Raw genomic sequence first — 27326 nt, 5'->3', positions numbered from 1 at the left:
AGGGCCAGGGGCTATCCATAGTATTTAGTATATTGGGCAGACTAGATGGGCCAAATGGTTCTTATCTGCCGACACATTCTATGTTTCTAACTGCAACAGCGCAGTGCGTATATATTTTTCTTGTTGGACTGAAATAGGCCACTATACGCTTTGACTGATTAACAATTTCTTGGTAACTGATTGGCGTACTACATATATACACTATTAACTGCCTGAATAAAGTACGTTAAGATTATTTTATTAAATACTGATTAAAAATAGGTTCTCCACCAAATTCAACAATCAGGCTGGTGGTGTGAGTTGGAGTCTAGAAAATTATATATATGCCAGCTCCACGAAACTCACCCCCCCACAGAAAAAACATCTCCGTTGACAGATGTAGGGACTACAAAAAGCCCACAAAAATAGTGGAGTGGTTCAGTCCAAACCAATGCAAACGTGGTCTGTCCTTGAACAAACAGTCTCCCCAATAGATATTGGAGTGAAGGTGCAGCCACTAATAGTGTTATTTGAATGGGCCCCCTCCCCACTGAATCAGCGGCTCGGCATTAGTATATATCTATTGAAGCTGAACATGGAAAGGCGCTCTGTATTGCTCGACGCGTTTCCCTGCCGATATTGATCGGTATTTCCTCAGGAGCAAACAGCAACCTAACATAGAGGGTACTGTTCATGTTTTACTACATCACTCTGATGGTGAGTGTGCAGTGACATATATTCAGTTAAACAAACGCTGCACGCCTCTGATAGCATGCGTGCAGCAAGGTAGAGCCTCTGGCACTATGACGGCCATAGCGAGGGCGATTCCAGGGTTGTTTAAATGGAGAACCCTCCTCCCCCGGATCTGCCAAGCCTCCAGATGAGGAGCCAATGAAGTGCATCTGTACTAGCTACCACACCTCCTCCTGTCATTATACTCTTGCTATCGGCGTCCGGGGCTACTGTATTACTGTGATCAATGCTTGAGTGAACATACATTTCAAGGGACAATAATCATCTTCAGGTAAAGACCTTGTCTAAAAGCGATCTTACAAAAGACGAACACAGCTATTCATAAAGTAAGGTATATATGTTGCGCTTTCTAAATGTACTTTAAAGGATAAAGGCGCAGCATCAAATAGACGCATAATGACATTCAATGCGGACTCCTACATATACATCTCTACCAGTACATAGAGACAGTGTATAATGCGATATGGAAGACAGTGATGACATATAGAAGACGCCACAATCTCATTACAGGAAGAGCCGCATACATTATGTGCCTGTGCGATAACTCTATTGCTCTGTGAACTCAGGTTGTAACAATCCACAGACATTGGAGCCCCACAGAGCTACTTATTCCACATCAGCCATGGTTATGTGAGATAAGAATAGGAAGCTTCACTTCAAATAAAGCATGCATAGGATATTGAGTCATTAAGGCCTTTAGGCTTAGTCGTGTCAAGGGTGAAAGTCCATTGGGCCTCCTTTCTCAGGAGTTAGGTGTCTATATCACCCCCTCTGGGTAGTGTTCACATTTTCTATACCCTGAAACATAACGCAGTTCCTCATTGTGGGATGGTTAACCGCAACATGTTGTGCAATAAGGGTATCACTGCAATTGTTGATCTTTAATAGGTGTTCCCCTATTCGCCTCCTGAATTCACGTTTTGTTTTGCCCACGTACTGTATGCCACATACGCATGTTGCCAAATACACTACTTCCACTGTTCTGCAGTTGATAAAGGACTTTATATCATAACTGCGTCCAGTGACAAAGCTTATGAACTGACCTCCTGATTGTTGAATTTGGTGGAGAACCAATTTTTTATCAGTATTTAATAAAATGTTCTTAACTTACTTTATTCAGGCAGTTAATAGTACACTATACGCTTTGACTAGAAAACAATCAAAGAGTGAAGTGTGTATATATTTTTCTTGTAGTTTTGAAATACGCCCCTATACGCTTTCACCAGAAATAACTGCAGAAGTGAAATGCTTATATATTTTTCTTTTTTTAATGAAGTACTCCTCTATATGCTTTCAATAGAGATAACTGCAGAAGTGAAATGCGTATATATTTATCCTTTTTTGAATGAAGTACGCCTCTATACACTTACAACAGAAATAACTGCAGAAGTGAAATGTGTATATATTTTTCTTTCTTGGACTGAAATACGCCCCTATATGCTTTCACCAGAAATAACTGCAACAGTGCAGTGCGTATATATTTTTCTTTTTTTACTGTAATACGCCCCTATACGCTTTAAACATAAATAACTGCAACAGTGCAGTGCGTATATATTTTTCTTTTTTTACTGTAATACGCCCCTATACGCTTTAAACATAAATAACTGCAACAGTGCAGTGCGTATATATATTTTTATTTTTTTACTGTAATACGCCACTATAAGCTTTAAACAGAAATAACTGCAACAGTGCAGTGTGTATATATTTTTCATTTTTTACTGTAATACGCCACTATAAGCTTTAAACAGAAATAACTTCAACAGTGCAGTGTGTATATATTTTTCTTGTTGGTCTGAAATTGGCCACTATACACTTTGACTAGAAAACAATCAAAGAGTGAAGTGCGTATATATTTTACTTGTAGTTCTGAAATACGCCCCTATACGCTTTCACCAGAAATAACTGCAACAGTGCAGTGCGTATATATTTTTCTTTTTTTAATGAAATACGCCCCTATACCCTTTCAACAGAAATAACTGCAGAAGTGAATGCGTATATATTTTTCTTGTAGTACTGAATAAGATACTAAGATATAAGCCACTAAAGGCTTCTCAACGTAACACTTGCAGCCCAATAACAAAAAGCTTGAATGACAGAGCTGTCTAATGACTATTTGGATCCCCAAATAATCGTTCCCTGCACATGTAAATCACTTTGCTATCAATGTCCCTAGCGCCTTCTGACGTCTCTCCTTGCACTAAGATGCTTTGAAATGATTCCTCCCTATCCTTTCCCTGCACTTATAAATAGTTTTTTATGTCTTTTATTTTCCACAATAGTTTTTCCAATAGCTGTCTCTAGCGCCTTCACACGTCTGTCCCTGTACTCTGAACGCTGGGAAATGGCAGAATCTAAAATGGCTGCCATATTTAAAGGGCTATGACATCACAGGGCTGTCTGGCTGCTGATTGGCTGCATGCAGACATGTCAATCTGGGTGATCCCGCCTTTCCAGAGTTCCTTGCCCCATGTCCTCAGTCCTCACACGTGTAGCCGCCATTTTAGTTACCACGAAGCGTGAGGAAATTCGCATTCATTGCAAATCAAATTTTTCAATTTTCGATTTGCTCATCTCTAATCATAATACAGCTTTCGGTTTTTTGTAGCCTTTTCTGCCTATAAAGCAGAAGACACAAACCATAGGCTTACGACTGATCTGATTTATCAGATTACCCCTGCTCATAAACAATGTAATTCTTCACTATAAGCAAATCAGCATTTCCAAGGGACCATTGCCTGTATGACTCTCTACGTCAGCTGGCAGTCTCCACAAGGAGAAACAGTACCCCTTGAGATCCCCATAGTATATAACATACAGCACTGTGCAAAAGTTTTAGGCAAAACATGCCAAAAGGTAAGAAGACTTTCAAAAATAGAAGTGTTTTTTTCCATTTTTATCAATGAATAAAATGCAAATCCAATCAATATTTGGTGTGACCACCCTTTGCCCTCAAAACAGCATCAGTTCTTCTGGGTACACTTGCATTTAGTTTTTGAAGGAGCTCGTCAGGGAGGTTTTTCCAAACATCTTGGAGAATTAACCACAGATCTTATGTGGATATAGGCTTGCTCAGATCATTCTGTCTCTTCATGTAATCTCAGATAGACGCGATCATGTTCAGATCAGGTCTCTTTGGGGGCCATATCATCACTTCCAGTATTCCTTGTTCTTCATTATGGTAAAGATAGTTCTTAATGTTATTGGCTGTATATTTGGGGTCGTTGTTGTGCTGCAGAATAAATTTGGAGGCAATTTGAAGACACTTCCCTGATGGTATTGTAATTGTATGGTGGATAAGTATCTGCTTATATCTGCACTTTTGTGCCCTCTTATAGCAAGACCCAGTGTCCAATCAGACCACACATGTAAATCGTTTACATATCTTCCTGTATGCCGAGTTTTGCAGCAATCCGACATTTCTATCTGGGTGCCTATAATACATTAATGTATATCAATCAATCAGCCTATACACAGTATAGAGTGATTTCTGTGTTTGCATTGTACCGTATATTGCTATCTACTCCTCCTGCAGTCTGTGCTGCTATTGTTGTTTATTACATATGTACAATTGGCACCACCTAAAGAGTTCATGACATGTCTGATTTAGTAAATACTTGTATTCCTCATGAAATAACAATTCTGGAGTACTTTTTCTCATAAATCTGCTCTGTGCCATTCCTCTGTTATTTTTCCTATTTATGAATAAACTGACAACTGGGTGTTACCATTCCCCCCTGTCAAATGGGTGTGTCCCTACACTCAGTGGTGTAGCTATAGTGGGTGCAGAAATAGAAGTCGCTACTGGGCCCAGGAGCCTGAGGGGGCCCAAAGACCCTTGGGCCACATAAGAATTATAGAACGTGCATGATGTTCAAATTACACCTCTGGCTGGTTGGAAGGGGTTAGGTCAAGAATTTGGCATGGGGGGAGGTACCGTTTAAATTTTTGCCTCAGGCAGCATGAAGGCTATGTGCTTCCCTGCCCCTGGCCACAAAGCACTGAGGGGAGGGGGGCCCAAGCTGAACTCTTGCACCAGGGCCCATGAGCCTTTTGATACATCCCTGCCTACACTGTAAGCACTGATTGACCAGTGACAGACTTTTTAGGGACACACTCCCAGCTGTTAACACCTATTTGGCAACTTATACATACATGTGTAATAGGAATAACAGGACACACAAAAAAAAACACAAAAAAATATCTATTTCATGAAGAACTTGTATATTCACTAAAACAGATATATCAGGAGAGCTGACAGGTTGGATGAAAATCCAACTGAGACTTTTGGTATGTTGAAGAATACTGCTTTGCCACAGTCATTTGTTAGGGAGGGTTCTGGATTTGTAGGAACACCTATGGTTGTGGCCTAATTTTGCCCCAGCTATATGCGCCAAACGCTATGGCAGGTTTTCCACTAAGAATGACCATATCTGCCATTGCAAAACAAAATGGCTGTGCATAGGTAGAAGCCAATGGCCACTGATTTGATTGACTATGCAACGTGATTCGAAATTATGATAAATTATATTATTGTGTGACAGCTGGGACACATCATCCAAAGGACATCAAATGAAATAAAATGGAATACATTACACAGTAGTTTTCATACACATCACCCAGATAGACATTTGCTCCAGGATATGGAAAAATAGGACATGGGCCAGCTGAGTCCTGAGATGCTCATTCAGCAATGCTCCTGTAAGTGCAGTAGTGTGGAAGTAAGATTAGAATTTCAAATGCGATGGAGATCATAACTAGAATGAGTGGACATGTATGGGGGATTTTATCACACCCTGCACTCCAAAATCCTTACTTCAAAAATAGGGGCTTTGTGACTTTTTTTGGTCCCTTGTGCAAAAATTGTGAACTTTTACACCACTCAGTTTTGAAAAGTGGGTGGTAAAGTGGATGTGATTTAGCTACATTAAATAGTTTCACTCCAGATTTATCACTGAGACATTTTTAAAAAGTTGCCGAAAAAAAGTCGCAACCTCACTCCAGTACATGGGTGATGTAGGAAAACTGGTGTAACATTTCTAGGCAAGTGTTAGGTTTAAAAATGCACCAGGTTTTATAAAACACCACGTGACATTTAATCACATCTGGTGCAAAGTGCTCCAATGCAGACTCCTGCAAAACTGACTTCAAATATTAATCTCAATATTAACCTCATGATATTGTCATTCAGGACAATTAGAGGTTTCACAGGTGTCAAGTGCATTTGCTTATGAAGGATAATTGTTTTAAAACAAATTAGGACACATACAGTACAGACCAAAAGTTTGGACACACCTTCTCATTCAAAGAGTTTTCTTTATTTTCATGACTATGAAGGCATCAAAACTATGAATTAACACATGTGGAATTATATACATAACAAACAAGTGTGAAACAACTGAAAATATGTCATATTCTAGGGTCTTCAAAGTAGCCACCTTTTGCTTTGATTACTGATTTGCACACTCTTGGCATTCTCTTTCAGTCCCCTGAAATGGTCTTCCAACAGTCCTGAAGGAGTTCCCAGAGATGCTTAGCACTTGTTGGTCCTTTTGCCTTAACTCTGCGGTCCAGCTCACCCCAAACCATCTCGATTGGGTTCAGGTCCGGTGACTGTGGAGGCCAGGTCATCGGGCGCAGCACCCCATCACTCTGCTTCATGGTCAAATAGCCCTTACTTTCAAAGTTTTCCCAATTTTTCGGCTGACTGACTGACCTTAATTTCTTAAAGTAATGATGGCCACTCGTTTTTCTTTACTGCTTTTTTCTTGCCATAATACAAATTCTAACAGTCTATTCAGTAGGACTATCAGCTGTGTATCCACCTGACTTCTCCTCAACGCCACTGATGGTCCCAACCCCAATTATAAGGCAAGAAATCCCACTTATTAAACCTGACAGGGCACACCTATGAAGTGAAAACCATTTCAGGGGACTACCTCTTGAAGCTCATCAAGAGAATGCCAAGAGTGTGCAAAGCAGTAATCAAAGCAAAAGGTGGCTACTTTGAAGAACCTAGAATATGACATATTTTCAGTTGTTTCACACTTGTTTGTTATGTATATAATTCCACATGTGTTAATTCATAGTTTTGATGCCTTCAGTGTGAATCTACAATTTTCATAGTCATGAAAATAAAGAAAACTCTTTGAATGAGAAGGTGTGTCCAAACTTTTGGTCTGTACTGTATATGAAAACTGTCATTTTGATGTTACGACATGGGCCTAACTGCAATTTCATACAGGTATATCTCTGTATTTTACAACCCCAAGAGTATAACTATAAGGAGTGTAGAAGTAAGAGTTGCATCTTGGCCCTGGCAAATGAAAGGGATCAATGGCTTCTCTGCCATATAAGAATATTATATTATAAAAAGAAGAAACAGAAGAAACAGAAACTTGCACATGGCACAACAATGTATTAAACCCATAAGTAACAATACACCTATCCCCAGTGAAAAAGGTTCACCAGCTCCACACTATAGATGTCGCGAACATAAAATTTTCCGTTCGCGAATGGCGAACGCGAATTTACGCAAATGTACGCGAACGGGTGAACCGAGCGAACCGCCATAGACTTCAATAGACAGGCGAATTTTAAAACCCACAGGGACTCTTTCTGGCCACAATAATGATGGAAAAGTTGTTTCAAGGGGACTAACATCTGGACTGTGGCATGCCGGAGGGGGATCCATGGCAAAACTCCCATGGAAAATTACGTAGTTGACGCAGAGTGTGGTAACTTGAATTCGCAATGCGATTAATATAACCTGCATTAAACGCATTGCGAATTCAACTTAGAGCTAAGTTCCTAATGGTTGTATTGCTAGAATTGACGAATATAACGAATATAGCACTATATTCTCAATCTTCGTTATATTCTAGCAATACAACCATTAGGAACCCAGCTCTAAGTTGAATTCGCAATGCATTAATATACCTGTATTAATCGCATTGTGATTACAACTTAGATCTGAGTTCCTAATGGTTGTATTGCTAGAATTGACGAATATAACGAATATAGCACTATATTCTCAATCTTCGTTATATTCTAGCAATACAACCATTAGGAACCCAGCTCTAAGTTGAATTCGCAATGCATTAATATAACCTGTATTAATCGCATTGTGATTACAACTTAGTCAAATTTGTGACACTGCAGCTTCAGAATAAATCTAAGATGGATGCTGTCCTTGCTTTTTGATAGGAGGTGGGAGGGTCTGGGAGGGAGGGTATGCTGATTGGCTGGAAAGTGTCTGCTGTCTGTTAGGTACAGGGTCAAAGTTTGCTCAATGATGATGTATAGGGGGCGGACAGAACATTGCATATGTTCGCCCGCCGCGGCGAACGCAAACAAGCTATGTTCGCCGGGAACTGTTCGTCGGCGAATAGTTCGGGACATCTCTACTCCACACTTGATGAAAGGCATATTACTGTCAAGATACTTCATAAAGTCAATCCAAGGTTCTGCTTCAGGGGCAGATACCAGAACAAAGACTCTAAGTTGGAAAAATTTAAAAAGGGGATTGCAGGGTGCTGCTGCCAGGTAAAGAATTTATTAAAAGCAGATAAGATACATAAAAAGGCAATGCGTTTCAAGGGAATCCCCATCTTCATCAGACCTAAGATAGGTCTTTTTCCTACTTGGAGTATTATAGAACATAATAATTGGAGGTCCTTGGGCTTATGTGGTATAGAGGTCCTGTAGTTTTGAGTTACAATACAATGAGAAATTGTATAATCTGAGGCTACTGGTTTTGCCACACAGCTAGTCCGCCAAAACGTATGGGCACAACACATAGACATTTTTTCTTTTAAAACATCGTATAAAATCATTTAAAATCCAGACATCTGTGTCTACATTTAAGGCATATGCTACGTTATGTCACACATGTTAAAATACTAAATATATTAGGAGAAATCCAGAATCATATGAGTGACATTGGTACAGTATGTTTTTGCTTTGGAAATTTTTTCTTTGTTAGACAAGTACCAATGAAAAAGTTAAGATGTCTTACTGCTGGGATCTAGGAGGCAGGGCCGATCCTAGGGTCACAGGCGCCTGGGTGCAGAAATATTTCTGGCGCCCCCACATGGGCGTGGTTATCTTACTAACTCCTCCCCTTTACAATGTTTCTATGGCAACAACTTCAGCCCCCAACTTCAGCCCCACGAATCGGCGGCTCGGCTGCTCGGCTTAAAAAAAAAAAAAAGTCAAAAAAAAAAAAGTCCCGGCGGCTCGCTCGGCCAGGGCCGGACTGGGGATAAAAACCAGCCCTGGAAAAAGTTGCACACCAGGCCCACAGCATTGCGTCATTATTTACTTGTTTATAATAGGAGAAAGCATTCATTTTAAAACACGTGTGTAAACACGAATATGAACTTTGCCCCACGATAGCTCTTTTGTAGAACCCCCATAAAAACTTACAGTTACTTGACTTGGCCCTTGGGGATCTCGGACGCCACTTCAACACTTTGGCCGGGGGCTCGGCGGAGCTGATGTTGTGCTTTAACCTAATGAGAAAGATTTCATAATAAGGATTTGGAGAAAGGGCAGAGGGATAGCAGAGCAGGGAGAGGCTGGTGCTGCTACTAGGGGGTCATACCATGGGGGAGTAATAAAGCCCACCATAATGCCCCCCCAGTAGTAATAATTCTCCTTATAATATGCAAAACATTTGTAATGCCCCCAGTTGAGCTAATGTTCCCATAATGTGCCAATATAAAATACCCCTTCTCAGTGCCCCCGTAGATGACCCCCATAGTGCCCCCCCTTCCCCATAGTACCCACCATAATGTGTCCCAGTATAAAATGCCCCTATACAGAGCCCCCATATAAAATATCTTCTTTTTTAGCCTCAGTAGATGCCCCTATAGTGCCCCCCAATAATCTGCAGTAAGATGTGCCCCCATAGATGCCCCCAATCATGTGCCAGTAATAAGAGCCCCCCCCACCATCATGTGCCAGTAGCCAGAGCCCCCCCATATCATGTCAGTAGCCAGAGCCCCCCCATATCATGTGTCAGTAGCCAGAGCCCCCCATATCATGTGCCAGTAGCCAGAGTGCCCCCAATCATGTGCCAGAAATAAGAGCCCCCCCACCATCATGTGCCAGTAGCCAGAGCCCCCCATATCATATGCCAGTAGCCAGAGCCCCCCCATATCATGTGCCAGTAGCCCCCCTTATGTGCCAGTAGCCCCCCTATGTGCCAGTAGCCCTCCTTATCATGTGCCAGTAGCCCCCCTTATCATGTGCCAGTAGCCCCCTTATCATGTGCCAGTAGCCCCCTTATCATGTGCCAGTAGCCCCCCTTATCATGTGCCAGTAGCCCCCCATATCATGTGCCAGTAGCCAGAGCCCCCCCCATATCATGTGCCAGTAGCCAGAGCCCCCCCCCCCCACCATCATGTGCCAGTAGCCAGAGCCCCCCCATATCATGTGTCAGTAGCCAGAGCCCCCCCATATCATGTGTCAGTAGCCAGAGCCCCCCATATCATGTGCCAGTAGCCAGAGTGCCCCCAATCATGTGCCAGAAATAAGAGCCCCCCCACCATCATGTGCCAGTAGCCAGAGCCCCCCCATATCATGTGCCAGTAGCCAGAGCCCCCATATCATGTGCCAGTAGCCCCCCTTATGTGCCAGTAGCCCCCCTATGTGCCAGTAGCCCCCCTTATCATGTGCCAGTAGACCCCCTTATCATGTGCCAGTAGCCCCCTTATCATGTGCCAGTAGCCCCCCTTATCATGTGCCAGTAGCCCCCCATATCATGTGCCAGTAGCCAGAGCCCCCCCCTTATCATGTGCCAGTAGCCAGAGCCCCCCCCATATCATGTGCCAGTAGCCAGATCCCCCCCATTATCATGTGCCAGTAGCCAGAGTGCCCCCATATCATGTGCCAGTAGCCAGAGTGCCCCCATATCATGTGCCAGTAGCCCCCCATATCATGTGCCAGTAGCCCCCCTTATCATGTGCCAGCCCAGTAGTCCCCCCTTATCATGTGCCAGCCCAGTAGTCCCCCCTTATCATGTGCCAGCCCAGTAGTCCCCCCTTATCATGTGCCAGCCCAGTAGCCCCCCTTATCATGTGCCAGCCCAGCCCAGTAGACCCCCTTATGTGCCAGCCCAGTAGCCCCCCTTATGTGCCAGCCCAGTAGCCCCCCTTATCATGTGCCAGCCCAGTATTGTACCTATATAAAAAAATAAAAAAAAATAATACACTTATACTTACCTCCAGCAATGCGATGCGATGCAGGCCGCCTCTTCCGTCTGTGTCCCTCGCTATACGGCTCAGGCGACGCGATGACGTCATCGCGCCGCCTGCACCGGCCTCTGATAGGCTGCCAGCACTAAGCCGGCAGCCTATCAGAGGAACAGGAGGGGACACACCTCTCCCTCCTCTGCCGCAGCACAGGCATCTGTATTGCCGTCCTGAGGACGGCAATACAGATGACTATGGAGATGAGCGCTTCCGCAATGGAGGCGCTCATCTCCTGCTCTGCCCTGCCGCCGGCCGCGGCCGCCCCCCACTTGTCACCAGGGCCGCGGCCTTGCGGCACTCAGGCTTGCTGGCCCACCGGGAAATTTCCCGCTATCCCGGCAGGCCAGTCCGGCCCTGCGCTCGGCGCCTTTCGGGTGACAGCGCTGGGGTGCGGGGCACCCACTGCACCCCGTGTAGGATCGGCCCTGCTAGGAGGGATCAACCGTGGGAGACATGGCAACAAGCGTTGAATTCCCCTACAGTACTACTACATGGTACCCATTGAAATCAGTGGCCTGACTGTGTAATGCATAGACATGCTTCTGTAGGTCCTCCAGAGTGCGAGGCACTTTTTTTAGTTGCTATCTACTCTGGTTTATTGATGAAGTTATACTGTAAACGAAGAACATCTCTTTATTAAAGGATTTCTACACCTGCCAACCACTTTGAAGGCATTGTCCAATGAAAAATAGTCAACCATTTTCAAACCAGCACCTGGATCTGAATACTTTTTTAATTGCATGTCATTTTATATTTAGTATAGCTACTGAGTAATTCAATAAAATGTATATGTATAGCACCACCTGCTGTTTGTACTTTCACTTTCACTCAGTGAGGTGGACACGCATTCTCAGTTCCATCCTTCCACTGCCACCAGCTGCAGCAGAAATGATACACTCCCTGGGCTGACAGCTTGAAATAAATATAGCAGGGCAACTGGAGAAAATAATGGGGTTATCTTTGGATCCATGTAAGGTACAGAGTTCTAGCTTTGTTAGAAAGAGGTTGTCATATACTATATGATGTCTAATTTTAATTTTTTTTTTTTACATTACTCATGGAATAACCATTTTAAGTCCTTTTCCTTTATCTATGTTTCACCATTCTAACTATGCAAATGTCTGATTGTTTCTGAATGTGATTCTTTATGTTTGAAAGAACCCCTGACCCCAAGAAAATGAGACACAACATGTTCTTTATTCCACAACCCAATCTCTAAACCACAAGCAAAATGCATTTGTCTGCAAGTAATGAGAAACCAAGGCAGGCTTAAAACCAATTATATGCTTATATATACACCACTGCAGTGTATTAAATATATCTCGTGTTGTGTGCAATACTGAAGAAGTTTTCTGCATATAATGGAGATAACCACGCTAGCAAAATACAAATCAGCTCCGTGATATGCTGATGGTTAATCTGTCCTGCAAAGGATTCCGAGACAGTCTCGTAGGGAGAGAATTGATTTTGTTGTCGTTACAAGGACATTGTGAAGTATTGGGGGGAGGGGTGTCATCTTTGGCAAGAGTCATCAAACCTGTAGTTGCAAATAGTACTTCTCCCTCCCCCGTGGCCTCTTCACTTAGCTGCTTACTCATGCAGCCTGCAAACTGCTCCAGCCAGCGTGGGCCGTGGGAATGTCACAACATCAATCTTCTCCCTTCTACATGAACCTGCAGGTCCTTGGCCGCAGAAGGTGACAACAGCAAGGGTGACAGCTATCTCAAAGGAAGAGCAAGCCCTGCATAGAAAGCAGAGTCACTTTGTGTTGTGTATGTTATGGCAGTTACCAGTTTTCTTCTGGAGTAAAGCAGTCCTTAAAACGCTGGATACATTAGCAGAGATTTACTGCAGCACCTGCAATATCTAACTGGCAAAACAACACCAAGTTGGTTGAGACTCAGAGCTAATGATTCCACCTAAAATCTGTTAAAATTAAAGCACTAAATATTTGCAGAGCCCTGCTTCATTCTTCCCAATGATCATTTATGGTTTAAGAACTGTTACATTTCTGTATCATTATTAGATATTGCATTTTTATTGGCCAAACTTATTCCTCATACACACGATTGTATTTTTGGTCCGCATCTTTTGCCCATCAGGTGTCAGCATCCGTTTGACCATTCCGCCAGCCTGAAAAAAATATAGAACATGTCCTATCCTGTTCCACAAAAAAATGGCAGCATGCACATGGCCAGGATTCGTGTTTTTGTGGGTTTGCGAACTGGTCTTGTGCATGAGGCCTAAGACAGTTGCTTAAAGGTGACATCCTTGACACCTAGTAACCATGCACGTTACAGATAAGGGAAAGCAAGAGTGTATGTAATCTATGCAGTTACTCTGGAAACTTGAGGGAGTTGGTAGCCCTAGTTAGTTCCATGCTATTGGGGGCAGGAACCCGAGAAGGACTCCTCCTCTGAACTCAGGTTCCTGCCCCCAGTAGTATGGGAATTACTATGGCTGCAAACTCCCTTAAGGGCCCCAGAGTAACTGCATAGATTTCATACACTCTTGCTTGTGAACAAAGGATGGGGAATTTGCCCAAAGCTATGAAAAGGCCATAGAGGGAGAAACAAACATCAGGCCCTTCATGGGTAGCAAAACTGGGCACATAATGGGGTGCCCAATTTTAGGCCAACATAGTTTAAAAATAAACTATTTTAAAACGTTATTGCAGCAAGTAAAGATAAGGCCGATTTCTGTTTGTTAATAAACCATTGAAAGCTTTAGGTCCCTTTCACACGAGCGAGTTCCACGCATTGGACTTGCAGTGAGAGCACCCGTCCTGACCTCCCACCACTGACTGGGTCGTATAGCATTATATTGATTTACGATGCTATGTAACCTTTACAGTCATTACAGAGTTGTATAATACATTCCAGAACTGTAAGGGTTACATAGCATTATAAATTAATATACTGCTATGTGACCCCGTCAGTGCTGGGAGGTCAGGACGGGTGCTCTCGCTGACACACACTGCAAGTCCAATGCGTGGAACTCGCTAGTGTGAAAGGGGGCTTATAACTGGCTAAATGTCTCCAACTGGTCTATGCAGTGCAGGGGTTAGTCAAAGTTATGCCCTAATTGTACAGTGATCACCTCATACATTTACACTGTCAGAATTCTTCCCAACTGCATAAAAATGAAATATTTGTAATGGAGAATTCAAATAGAAAATAGCAGAAGTATCGCATCACTACTACAGGCACCATACGGGGTTTCATTTCATAGTACTGAGTGAAATTTAAGGACCTAACTACTTCTTACAATCACAAGCCCCACATTCTGTCTAAAAGTTTTTAGGGTAATTTAGGGTAATTTCAGATGAACGTGTCCAGTATGGAAAACACTCTCCGTGTAGGAGCATGATTTCCCATTATGGACACTGCTGGTTTCACAGGATCGCACATCATTATAATGATTTATATCTGTGCCCGACCTCCACTGTAATGCTTTGTACGGACTACATTATGTCAGTAAAATTTTTTACAGATGATGTCCGGCAGAGACACACTGCATTATAAATCATTATGATGCCATGTAGTCCAGTGAAGAAGAAGTTTCCATAACAGGAAATCACGGTGCCATATGGAGTGTGTTTTCCACACTGGACACGCTCATCTGAAATCACCCTAAGATTCACACTGCCTTGTTATACATTGGTACTAAGCTACCAATATCAAGACATGATTACTAGCTCCAAGGCATATACCATCTAGAGGCTTCTACCACCATTTCCATTCAATAGATACTGTTCTGTGCATTATAATGTATTTTCTGTTACTTATGCTATCTCTTGGTTAGCTTTTTGGCTTAATTTATACCATTATTGTGCTGCAAAATTATGGCACAAGTCATTAAAAAGTTGCTTTAGTTATGTACCCAATTGTCCTTTTATACAAAATGTCAAGTGAGAAGCAAAAGAAACAAAAAAAAAGGTGGTGTAATGTGTGTGCACCAATTTTTATTTCAAATTGAGCAAAAATTCTGGAGCATTTTGTTTAGTAAACCACCAGTTTTGTTTGTGTTCCATATGGCACACATCATTTATCCTATTTTAACCTACTATCTGTTTCTCTCGCTTCATCAAAAAGAAAATGGAAAATCAGACAAAGGTTTGCCTTTGGGTTTCCCTAGGTGATGATCTAGCTTGTGAAAACACCGAAGAAAGTATTCTTTATGCACCTTTAAAGAAGTTACCATATTCTACTGACGTTAAGACGAACCAGATTATAAGAAGCACCTAGGATTTAGAGGAGAAAATAAGGAAAAACTATTTTTCATCAGACTTCAGACCAGACCACCAGTCTTCATCAGACCCCCAAAATAGAGCCCACTCTTCATCAGACCTCAGATCAGTCCCAAAAATCAGACCCCCAAGCTCCACCAGACCTCAGATCAGACCCTCATCAGACCCCAAATCTTCATCAGCCTCAGATCAGATACCCATCAGACCTCCCCAGCTTCCATCAGGCTCAGATCAGACACCCATCAGCCTCAGATCAGACACCCATCAGCCTCAGATCAGAACCCCCTCAGCCTCAGCTCAGACCCCCATCAGTCTCAGATGAGACCATCAGTCTCAGATCAGACATAAAAAAATAAACTTACCTCACTTGCTCTGGACGGCGCTGCCACTCCAGGAATCACCGCTCTCTAGTCTTTTTTTGGCCAACACTGCACTGTGACCAGACATCGCACAGCATCAGGCCATAGTGCGTGCTTCCCTCACTGCTCGCTGTGCCTCCTGCATACTAATGACCGCTTCCATAATGGAAGAGGTCATTAGCGTTCATGCTATAGTCCGAAAAATACGGTATCTTTGAATAATCTTTCTTTGTTAGAGGAGATATCCTACTGCCTACATCCGTTATCAGCACAGTGGTGGACATGCCATATGTGCTACCAGTTGCACATTGTCCTAGCTACCAACTGCACATGGTCTAAGCACGGGCACCTCCCCATTCACCACTACGAGACTTCTGGAAATAGCCAAGCGCTGGCTTAATTACACAGTTATTTGTAAATCTAACCTATGCAGTTTTGTAAGTAATGTACTGTGGGAGGAAAACACCACACCGAGCATAGGAGGGAAAGGGGATACCGGAATAAAGCCTGGAAACTAGGGAAGAAAGATCGACACCTCCTAGAGAAAACCCTAACTCCAGTCCTGACAGACTACCAGTATGAACAGGCCCCAAAGGTAGGCAAGTTCATACACCGGATACCTAGAATCCTATCCCACCCTATAGGACCCTGGAACTAATGTCAGGACTGAGTCTACCTGTTCCTCCAAAGGGAAGGACGAACAGGAGTCTCCCTCAGGCCTAATGACAAACAGGGAAAGGCAACACACATATATATATATATATATATATATATAAACAAAATATAAAAGGGAAAGGAAACACTTATCTTCAATGAAGCTTTGGTGTCACCAGGAACTCAGCTGAGAACCAAACACAATCTAACCACAAGTCCAACAGAAGCTATAAACCGCATAGCATAGTGGGAGAAACAACAATAAATAGAGAAGGTTAAATGACCACAATAGCCACACCTGGTGAAAGAAGGTGTGGCAAGCACCAGAAACAACACAGACGTCATTTGATCCAAAAGGAAAACATGTCAGATCAAACCACGTGTTACTAGTCTCAAAGATCTCCTGCCACCTGTCGCGGGAACGTCCGTATGTCTCGGTACGTCCATGACATGTACATTGTTAAGCATTGCCATACTTGACATTTTCAAATAACTAGAGATGCTATGAGTGTCTCAGGCACCCAAAGAGCAATCACATACACTCACCTAAAGAATTATTAGGAACACCATACTAATATGGTGTTGGACCCCCTTTTTGCTTCAGAACTGCCTTAATTCTACGTGGCATTGATTCAACAAGGTGCTGATAGCATTCTTTAGAAATGTTGGCCCATATTGATAGGATAGCATCTTGCAGTTGATGGAGATTTGAGGGATGCACATCCAGGGCACGAAGCTCCCGTTCCACCACATCCCAAAGATGCTCTATTGGGTTGAGATCTGGTGACTGTGGGGGCCATTTTAGTACAGTGAACTCATTGTCATGTTCAAGAAACCAATTTGAAATGATTCGAGCTTTGTGACATGGTGCATTATTCTGCTGAAAGTAGCCATCAGAGGATGGATACATGTTCTCATTCTGTTTACGCCAAATTCGGACTCTACCATTTGAATGTCTCAACAGAAATTGAGACTCATCAGACCAGGCAACATTTTTCCAGTCTTCAACAGTCCAATTTTGGTGAGCTCGTGCAAATTGTAGCATCTTTTTCCTATTTGTAGTGGAGATGAGTGGTGCCCGGTGGGGTCTTCTGCTGTTGTAGCCCATCCGCCTCAAGGTTGTGCGTGTTGTGGCTTCACAAATGCTTTGCTGCATACCTCGGTTGTAACGAGTGGTTATTTCAGTCAACGTTGCTCTTCTATCAGCTTGAATCAGTCAGCCCATTCTCCTCTGACCTCTAGCATCCACAAGGCATTTTTGCCCACAGGACTGCCGCATACTGGATGTTTTTCCCTTTTCACACCATTCTTTGTAAACCCTAGAAATGGTTGTGCGTGAAAATCCCAGTAACTGAGCAGATTGTGAAATACTCAGACCGGCCCGTCTGGCACCAACAACCATGCCACTCTCAAAATTGCTTAAATCACCTTTCTTTCCCATTCTGACATTCAGTTTGGAGTTCAGGAGATTGTCTTGACCAGGAGCATACCCTAAATGCATTGAAGCAACTGCCATGTGATTGGTTGACTAGATAATTGCATTAATGAGAAATAGAACAGTTGTTCCTAATAATTCTTTAGGTGAGTGTATAGTTATATACGGTTCTAGGAATGCTTGTTCCCAATAATTGACCTGTGTAAATGTGCCTGAGATCAGCCGAAAAGCGGGCAAATACATATTTTCACCTTGTTGCATCTTTTATTCAGAACAAAAGTTGGTCAATTATCGGCAGAACAACACCCTGTGTAATCAGGGATGTGCTGCTAATTATCAATGCAACTAAATGGGGGAGGAACAACAGCAGTAACAACATTTTCCCCCATATTTTTTGCACTGGGCAGTGCAATAGGCGGATGAAAACAAGAGCTAATTGGCGTGTTTATCATCGATTGGTGCTCATCCTGTCTGAACATTGGGAAGTATAATAGGAGCCTTAAACAGCAAGGTAACTTATCACCCAAGAACATATCTAAAAAAAAAAACTGCTGGTCACGGTTTAAACCACTGCCATGCATGATGTTTTTTCCTAAATTCGGGAAGGCTGACAGAGTCAAGAGGAATCCATTGGTATGCACTTTGAAGGGCATAGTAGAGACTAGAGATTCTTGTCTAGACTTTATTGTATACGGTTTTATTTTAAATTAGGCAGCTCAGAATTCAATGCATTGAAGCTGCAAAGAGGAATGTGCCAGAAGACCTCTAAGCCGATGTTTGGGATTGATGAACAGTTTCAGGAGACCTCTGGTTGAAGTCATTGCTGTTTAATTACCTCTTATCGGTTCTTAAATCTAAAGGATCACTTTTTTTTTTAAACAAGAACAATGAATGTTGAATCAATACGTTCTGAAAAGACACCATTAAGTGGCTGTGTACATTGCTTAGAACAGATTTATTTTATTAGTTCTTACCATCTAATGTCCCGCGTATTCAGCACTTGCTTTACTCTACTATAATAAAAATGCACACTAATCTACTGGAAAGCTATAAACAACCTACTACAAAGATTATTCCCCCATGAAAATAATGATCTGGTAATTGTTTTAAAAACTATAAATTTATTAAGCTTATTATATTCTAGTGAAAATTATAGATCATTGTCCCCTAAAATAAAAACATTAGCAATACATGTACAATACTTAAACCATCCTCTTCTCCTATACTACTGAATAACTAGACAAATTTGGCATTCAAGACGGGTTTAAAGAGATCCTGTCGCAATGAAATGCAGTGCAATCTACAGGCAACAAGTTACAGAGCAGGAGGGGCTGAGCAGATTGATATATAGTTGTGTGGGAAAAGATTCAATAAAATGTTTAATGGCCTGTTTGGCTATTATCAATGATGATAGCATTCCCTATATAAAGGCTGTATTACTCTGCTCTATTTTTAGGCCATGCAATGATAACACATCCATCAGCGCTCGTTTGCAGAGTACACAGCCCCATGCAAACTTAATATGGGAGGAACGATTGTTACTGCAGTCGTTCCTCCCTCATTCAGTTCTGTTGATTATAGTCAGCTCATACCATACGTAATTACACAAGGAGATGTGCTGCCTATAATTGGGCATCTTTCATCCTGCTCATTCATTGGCTGATCAGCTGCTGAATTTTAAATTACAGGTCAATTATCAGGAATGAACATTCCTATGTTCGCTTGTCCCCAATATTTAGCCTGAAAATCATGCAGTCTAATAGGGCACTAAGTGTGTATACAGAGATACTTGTCAATCAGTGATAAGACCGACCCTGTCTACAACTGAACTCAGAAAGAGCAGAGATTTAAATAGGGCTTCTATTCAGGTATTTGAAATACAGCCATTTTGGGAAAACAAATTTAATTGCGGCCTAGTGTGGATCAGGGCTTGAGAGATACACCCTGTATATACAGGGGTTCTATTCAGGTATTTGAAATACAGCCATTTTGGGCAAACAAAATTAAAAGAAGGCCTAGTCTGGTTCAGGGCGTGTGAGATACACCCTTTAAATGCAGGGGTTTGATTCTTTTATTAATAAAACACCTTTTTTTGTGCAAAATACACAATTCTTCAGGCCTTGCAGCATCTTGACATTTGAAATTCCAGGGTTATATACTGCTGCCATATTCAGTTATTAAACAAACACCCATTTGGGCAACAAAATAATATTCGGCAGCCTTTGCTGCATATGTCATTGTGAGATACACCCTTTATATATTTGGGTTATATTCAGATATTTGAAATACTGCCATTTGGTGCACAAATCTTTAATTGAGTCCTAGTGTGGATCAGGGCGTGTGAAATACACCCTTTAAATACAGGGCTTCTATTCAGGTTTTTGAAATACAGCCATTTTGGGTAAACAAATTTAATTGTGGCCTAGTGTGGATCAGGGCGTGTGAGATACACCCTGTATATACAGGGGTTCTATTCTTCTATTAATAAAACACCCTTTTTGGGGCAAAATACACAATTTTTCAGGCCTTGCAGCATCAGCACGTTTGAAATTCCATGGTTATATACTGCTGTCATATTCAGTTATTAAACTAACACCCGTTTGGGCAAAAAAAAGTTTATTTGGCAGCCTTTGCTGCATATGTCATTGTGAGATACACCCTTTATATATTTGGGTTATATTCAGATATTTGAAATACCGCCATTTGGTGTACAAATCTTTAATTGAGGCCTAGTCTGGTTCAGGGCGTGTGAGATACAGCCTTTACATAGTGTGGTTCTATTCAGATATTTGAAATACCGCCATTTGGTGCGCAAATCTTTAATTGAGGCCTAGTCTGGTTCAGGGCGTGTGAGATACACCCTTTAAATACAGGGGTTTGATTCAGGTATTTGAAATAAAGCCATTTTGGGCAAACAAATTTAATTGAGGCCTAGTCTGGTTCAGGCCGTGTGAGATACACCCTTTAAATACAGGGGTTTGATTCAGGAATTTGAAATACAGCCATTTTGAGCAAACAAATTTAATTGAGGCCTAGTGTGGGTCAGGCCGTGTGAGATACACCCTGTATATACAGGGATTATATTCTTCTATTAATAAAACACCCTTTTTGGGGCAAAATACTAAATTTTTCAGGCCTTGCAGCATCAGCACGTTTGAAATTCCAGGGTTATATACTGCTGTCATATTCAGTTATTAAACTAACACCCGTTTGGGCAATAAAAAGTTTATTTTGCAGCCGTTGCTGCATATGTCATTGTGAGATACAGCCTTTACATAGTGTGGTTCTATTCAGATATTTGAAATACCGCCATTTGGTGCACAAATCTTTAATTGAGGCCTAGTCTGGTTCAGGGCGTGTGAGATACACCCTTTAAATACAGGGGTTTGATTCAGGTATTTGAAATACAGCCATTTTGGGCTAACAAATTTTTTTGAGGCCTAGTCTGGTTCAGGCCGTGTGAGATACAACCTTTAAATACAGGGCTTCTATTCAGGTATTTGAAATACAGCCATTTTGGGAAAACAAATTTAATTGCGGGTTTAGTCTGGTTCAGGGCGTGTGAGATACACCCTGTACATAATGTCGTTCTATTCTACTATTAATTAAACACCCATTTAGCGGAAGATACTAAAGTCGAGAAATATGAGGAGAGCGTCAAATAAGGGACGTGGCCCAGGTCGTGGTGCTGCTGGTGGAGCTCCTGTTGCAGGACGTGGTCGATCTGTGCCAGCTACACGCACAAGTGAAAACCCTTCCTCAGGTAGGCGACAAAACCTGCAGCGGTATTTGGTCGGGTCTAATGCGGCTCTATGAATGGTGAGGCCTGAACAAGTACAGGCGATAATAGATTGGGTTGCTGACAGTGGATCCAGTGCCTTCACATTGTCTCCCACCCAGTCTCCTGCTGAAAGACCACAGTTGGCACCTTCAGCCGATGTCCATCAGTCTTTCACCTCACCCCCTTGCAAATCAGCCAAGCAGTCTGAGCCCCAAGTCATGCAACAGTCTATTCTGATTTTTGATGACTCTGTTAGCAGGGTTTCCCAGGGCCATCCACCTAGCCCTGCCCCAGAAGTGGAGGAGATTGAGTGCACCGATGCCCAACCACTTATCTTTCAAGATGAGTACATGGGAGGACCATCGCAGCACATTTCACGAGGTGGAGGATGAGGAGGAGGAGGAACCATGTTCACAGCAGGGTGCCACCCAGACCAGCTCATGGCCATCACTGGTGCGTGGCTGGGGGGATACAGAGGACATAGACGATACACCTCCCACAGAGGACATCTTTTCATTGCCTCTGGGCAGCCTGGCACACATGAGCAATTACATGCTGCAGTGTCTCCGCAACGACCGTCGAGTTGCCCACATTCTAACTTGTGCTGATTACTGGGTGGCCACGCTGCTGGATCCCCGTTACAAGGACAACGTACCATCCTTAATTCCCTCACTGGAGCGTGATCGTAAGATGCGCGAGTACAAGCGCACGCTGGTAGACGCGCTGCTAGTGGCATTCCCACCTGACAGCGGGGGAACAGTGGAAGCACAAGGCGAAGGCAGAGGATGAGGAAGAGGTCGCCAACTCAGCTGGGGCACCGCCAGCACCTCAGAAGGCAGGGTTAGCATGGTCGAAATGTGGAAAAACTTTGTCAGCACACCACAACAACCAGCACCACCAGCTGATATGGAACGTCTTAGCAGGAGGCAGCATTTCACCAACATGGTGGAGCAGTATGTGTGCACACGCCTACACGTACTGAATGACGGGTCTGTCCCCTTCAACTTCTGGGTCTCCAAATTAGGCACATGGCCTGAGCTTGCCCTTTACGCCTTGGAGGTGCTTGCCTGCCCTGCAGCCAGTGTATTATCTGAACATGTGTTTAGCACGGCAGGGGGCGTCATCACAGACAAGCGCAGCCGCCTGTCCACAGCCAATGTGGACAAGCTCACGTTCATTAAAATGAACCAGACATGGATCCCTCAGGACTTGTCCGTACCTTGTGCAGAATAGACATGTATACCGGCACTAACAAGCCATTGTTATACTGCAGCGCAATTGCTCATTCTTGTATTTTGAATATTTCACACTCTTTTAGAGTGTACCCTAATTTTAAAAAATTAAATTAAAACAAAAAACCTGTGTTGGCTACCTCGTCCTCCTCCACCGCCACTTCCACCTGCACCGCTACGTCCACCGCCTCCTCAAACTCCTACTCCATATGGAACTCCACCTCATAAATAATTTTTTTATTTTTTATTTGTACGTATTTTATTTTATATCATTTCACTACTTTGTCATTTACATTTTTGGGTGAAATGCACCAATTTTTGGGTGTATAGTACCACTGCTATACCTAGTAGACTGGTAAAAAAATTTAAATAAATAATTGTCAGTTCCATTTTCTGGTGAAATTCAAAAAATTTTGGGTGTGATGTGCCACTGCTATACCGAGTAGATAGGTAAAAAAATGAAAAATTTGTCTGTTACATTTTTTGGTGAAATTCACAAATTTTTGGGTGTAATGTACCCCTTCTCTACCTAGTTGGCGGCTTAATAAATTTCAATAATTTTTCTTTAACATTTTCGGGTGACAATAAACACTTTTTTTTCTGTCATAGACCCCTGCTTTACCAAATAGACAGGTTAATAAATTTCGCTAATTTTTCTGTTACATTCTTGGGTTGACATTATACAATTTTAGACGTGAATAAACCCCTGCTCTGCACAGGTGACAGGGAATAAAATTTTATACATTCTTCAGTAATTAATGCGCGCCACATCCTTTCATTCAATGCATAAACTTTAAAAAGTTGTCACACTTTTATGCTTTAATAATTTCTCCCATATTTCAACTCTATAATTTTAAATTTGAAAAAATGAATCCTCACTTGGATGTGGTCTCTCTTTCTCCCGCTCCCGCTCCGGCGTGGAACCCTGATTCCCCGCCACCCGTGATCACCATGGTAGGCGCAGATAAGAACATTGAAAGTTGATAGAGCAGATATCAAATTGGATTGTGAACATCACGGGGACGTGCGACATGGTGGGCCAGTAAGTTTGCACACGCCTACACAAACTGACTGACAGGGGTCAGCCCCTGCAACTTCTGGATCTCCAAATTGGGCACATGGCCTGAGCTTGGCCTTTACCCTTTGGAGGTGCTGGCCTGCCCTGCAGGCGGTGTATTGTCTGAACGTGTGTTTAGCACGACTGCAAGGGGTTATCACAGGTTATATTTCCCAATGTTTTGGGGTGTACCCTAATCTAAAAAATAAAATTTAAAACCAAAAACCAGTGTAGGCTACCTCCTCCACCGCCGCTTCCACCTACACCGCCACATCCACCGCCTCCTCAACCGCCTACTCCATATGGACCTCGTCCTCCTAGATCAAGATTATTATTATTATTTTTTGCGTATTTTATGTTATTTAAAGTCATTTCCCTATCCACATTTGTTTGCAGAGCACTTGCCATGTTCTTAACCACATTTTGATGCCATTTGCAGCCCTCTAGCCCTTTCCATGACATTTTTACAGCCATTTTAGTGCTCAAAAGTTCAGGTCCCCATTGACTTCAATGGTGTTCGGGTTCAGGGTCAAGTTAGGGTCCCAACCTCGAACCTTTTTCCAAAGTTCGGCCGAACCCGTCGAACCCGAACATCCAGGTGTCCGCTCAACTCTATTCATGATCTGAAGTGTGATTTTTCCTTCGTTATTCAGCTTCCTATGACGCCACTGTTAATTAAGGCATATGTTCTTTAGTTCAAAGTCATTAGACTGAGGAATATCTAAATCCATTAGACTGGGACCAGTCTATCTCTACAGATATCCCTATTACAATTTCCCCTATTACAATTCAACGGTTATGTTCACATATCAGATTAAAAGCTGAAGTGTATTTCCGTGACAGAAATCTGAGGCTTTATTATCAGATTTCTGCTGTGGATCTGTTGTAAATGTACTTGGGGTGTGCAGCAAATTTGCAAGAGCATTTACCGCATTGTCATTCATCCAAGATGAGTCACACCTTACACACCTTTTTGTACACCTGGCAGCTGGAAATTCGCATCGAAATTTGCCAGTGCATGTGATAAGGTTGAAGAAATTCAATTCACATGCATGGGATGATTGTAAGGGGTAGGTCTTGTATAACTTGTATAAGAGTTTTATTGAGTTTTCATACACGTTCATACAGTGTGACATTCAGCATAAACCATTGCTGTCTTCCAAATAAGAGGACTGTTCTTTGTAGTCTAACTTGTTTATTGGTCAATTGTGATGGACGAACATCAGCCGGGACATTTCGCGTTCGCTGCGGGCCCCATTCACTTTAATGGCAGGCGAACCTTAAAAACATTCAGGTCATATTTGCAGCCACCAAATACTTACTAGAAGTGCACAAATAGTCCCACAACATGGATAGTGACATACTAGAGGGGGATCATTGCCAAAAATTTCCTCAAAAAATATGTATTTTAATCAGGGGGCATTTTTATGCGTCTTAAAGGGAAACTCTCAAAAATGTGCCCTGCTGGAGCTTAGATCAATTTTATTTTAGGCCATGGGAGTATAGGCCCCCAAAATTAGGCATTCATCTGACAGAAAAGAACTTGTGATTATGTGGATGGAGGTACATTAGGCGGTCATTGGCTAAAAATTTGACTGTAGGCCAGTACAATCACATGTCAAATACATATGTTTAAAAGAACTAAAAATATAAAATTGGATTAAAAACATGGCTAACGAAATCCCCTCTCTTGAATAAACCCCAAATGATAATAGGTGAAATTCGATTACACGTGGTCGTCACATGTGTTGAATTCCTCCGAGGCCCAAAAAATGAGGCATTTACCTGACAGAAAAAAAATTGTGGTTATGTGGCTAGAGGTACATTAGGCGGTCACTGGATAAAAAATGTACCATAGGCCAGTACAAATACATGTCAAATACATATGTTTAAAAGAACTAAAAATATAAAATTGGATTAAAAACATGGCTAATGAAATCCCCCCTCTTGAATAAATCCGAAATGATAGGTGAAATTCGATTACACGTGGTCGTCACAGGTGTGGAATTCCTCCGAGATCCATGCTGGCTATGAGCTGTGCGCTGCGATTGGCCAGCGCTGCAGCAAGGGACACGCCTCATACAAGAAATCACTCCAGTACAGCAGAGGGAGCGCAGACACCGGAGCCTATACCGGGCGAACGGAGCGGCGCCCAGACATACTAGTAAGTGCAGGGGGACCCCTGGGCGCCGCTCTGCCCACTGATATAGTTCGTTTTTAGTTTGTAGAGTAGTGAAAGGTCCTCTTTAAGTGATTATCGCCTGGTGGCTCTCACTCCTATTACTATGAAGTGCTTCGAACAACTTGTCCTCAGGCACATGAAGAGCAAGATCTGCACCTCCATGGACCAATACCAGTTTGCTTACAGAGCACATAGGTCAACTGAGGATGCTGTCTCACTTACCCTTCACACTGCGCTGTCACACCTGGAGCAGGGAGACAGCTATGTGCGGATGCTGTTCATTGATTACAGCTCCGCCTTTAAAACCATCCCTCCCAACAAGTTTGCAATGAAACTGAACAACTTGGGTCTCAGCTCACACCTGTGCAACTGGATACTGGATTTTCTTACAAAAAGACCACAAATCATACGCATGGGCAAGCACTTCTCTTCATGCTTAACACTAAACACTGGGGTACCGCAAGGCTGTGTGTTGAGCCCTCTCCTTTACTCCCTCTTCACGAATGACTGTAAACCTATTCACAATACCAATACCATTATAAAATTTGCAGATGACACGACCGTGATAGGCCTAATCTCCAACAATGATGAAACAGCCTATAGAAAAGAGGTTGAGAACCTAGAGAGATGGAGTCAGAACAACAACCTCATACTCAATACCAAGAAAACAAAGGAGCTAATTCTGGATTTTAGGAAGAAGAAACGCAATGGACACCAACTCATTAGCATTAATGGTGGAAACGTGGAGATAGTTCAAAGTTTTAGATTCTTGGGAGTTCATATTAGTCAGGACCTGTCATGGATAAAAAACACAACAGAAATTACCAAAAAAAGGCCTTCAGAAGCTTTATTTTCTGAGGAGTCTGAAGAAAGCACAACTCCCAAAACAGCTGCTAGTCAATTTTTACAGGTGCACCATAGAATCTGTTATCACATACTGCATTACAGTGTGGTACTCCGGCTGCTCTTCTGAGGACAAGAAGACCCTTAAGCGCATCATCAGAATGGCTGGCAGAATCACTGGTACTCAGTTACCATCACTGGATGACATCTTCACTGCTCGCGGCAGCAACAGGGCAAAAATTATCTGCGGGGATCCAACTCACCCCGGCCACAGCCTTTTCATTCCCCTACCCTCTGGTAGGTGTCTTAGAACCCTACATGCCCGCACCACTAGGCTGAAGAACAGCATAAGAAGCTGGTTACACAGCAAAACATGTCGGGATGCAGAGTGTAGGAGTGTTCAGATTTTAGGCAGTGAAATAGCGGCAGCATGCTCAAATATACGGGCATATCTACAGAGCGATACAGCAGGCAATATAAATAAAAACAATATAGGACAAGAGACATATCAGCTGAGAGAGAGGAGGACAACGATGAATAGCAGTTGAA

At 42.6% G+C, this 27326-nt stretch overlaps 1 protein-coding gene across 1 annotated transcript in view; it reads left to right on the top strand.

The window, feature by feature from the left end:
* LOC121005655 (corticotropin-releasing factor receptor 1) overlaps positions 1–27326 on the top strand; it is a 197449-nt gene that overhangs the window by 76589 nt on the left and 93534 nt on the right. The window lies entirely within an intron of this gene.

This window comes from Bufo bufo, chromosome 6 (genome assembly GCF_905171765.1).
Source record: "Bufo bufo chromosome 6, aBufBuf1.1, whole genome shotgun sequence".
In the NCBI taxonomy this organism is placed as follows: Eukaryota; Metazoa; Chordata; class Amphibia; order Anura; family Bufonidae; genus Bufo; species Bufo bufo.
Note: the sequence above shows the minus strand (reverse complement) of the source record. Positions and strands in the feature narration are given on the sequence as shown.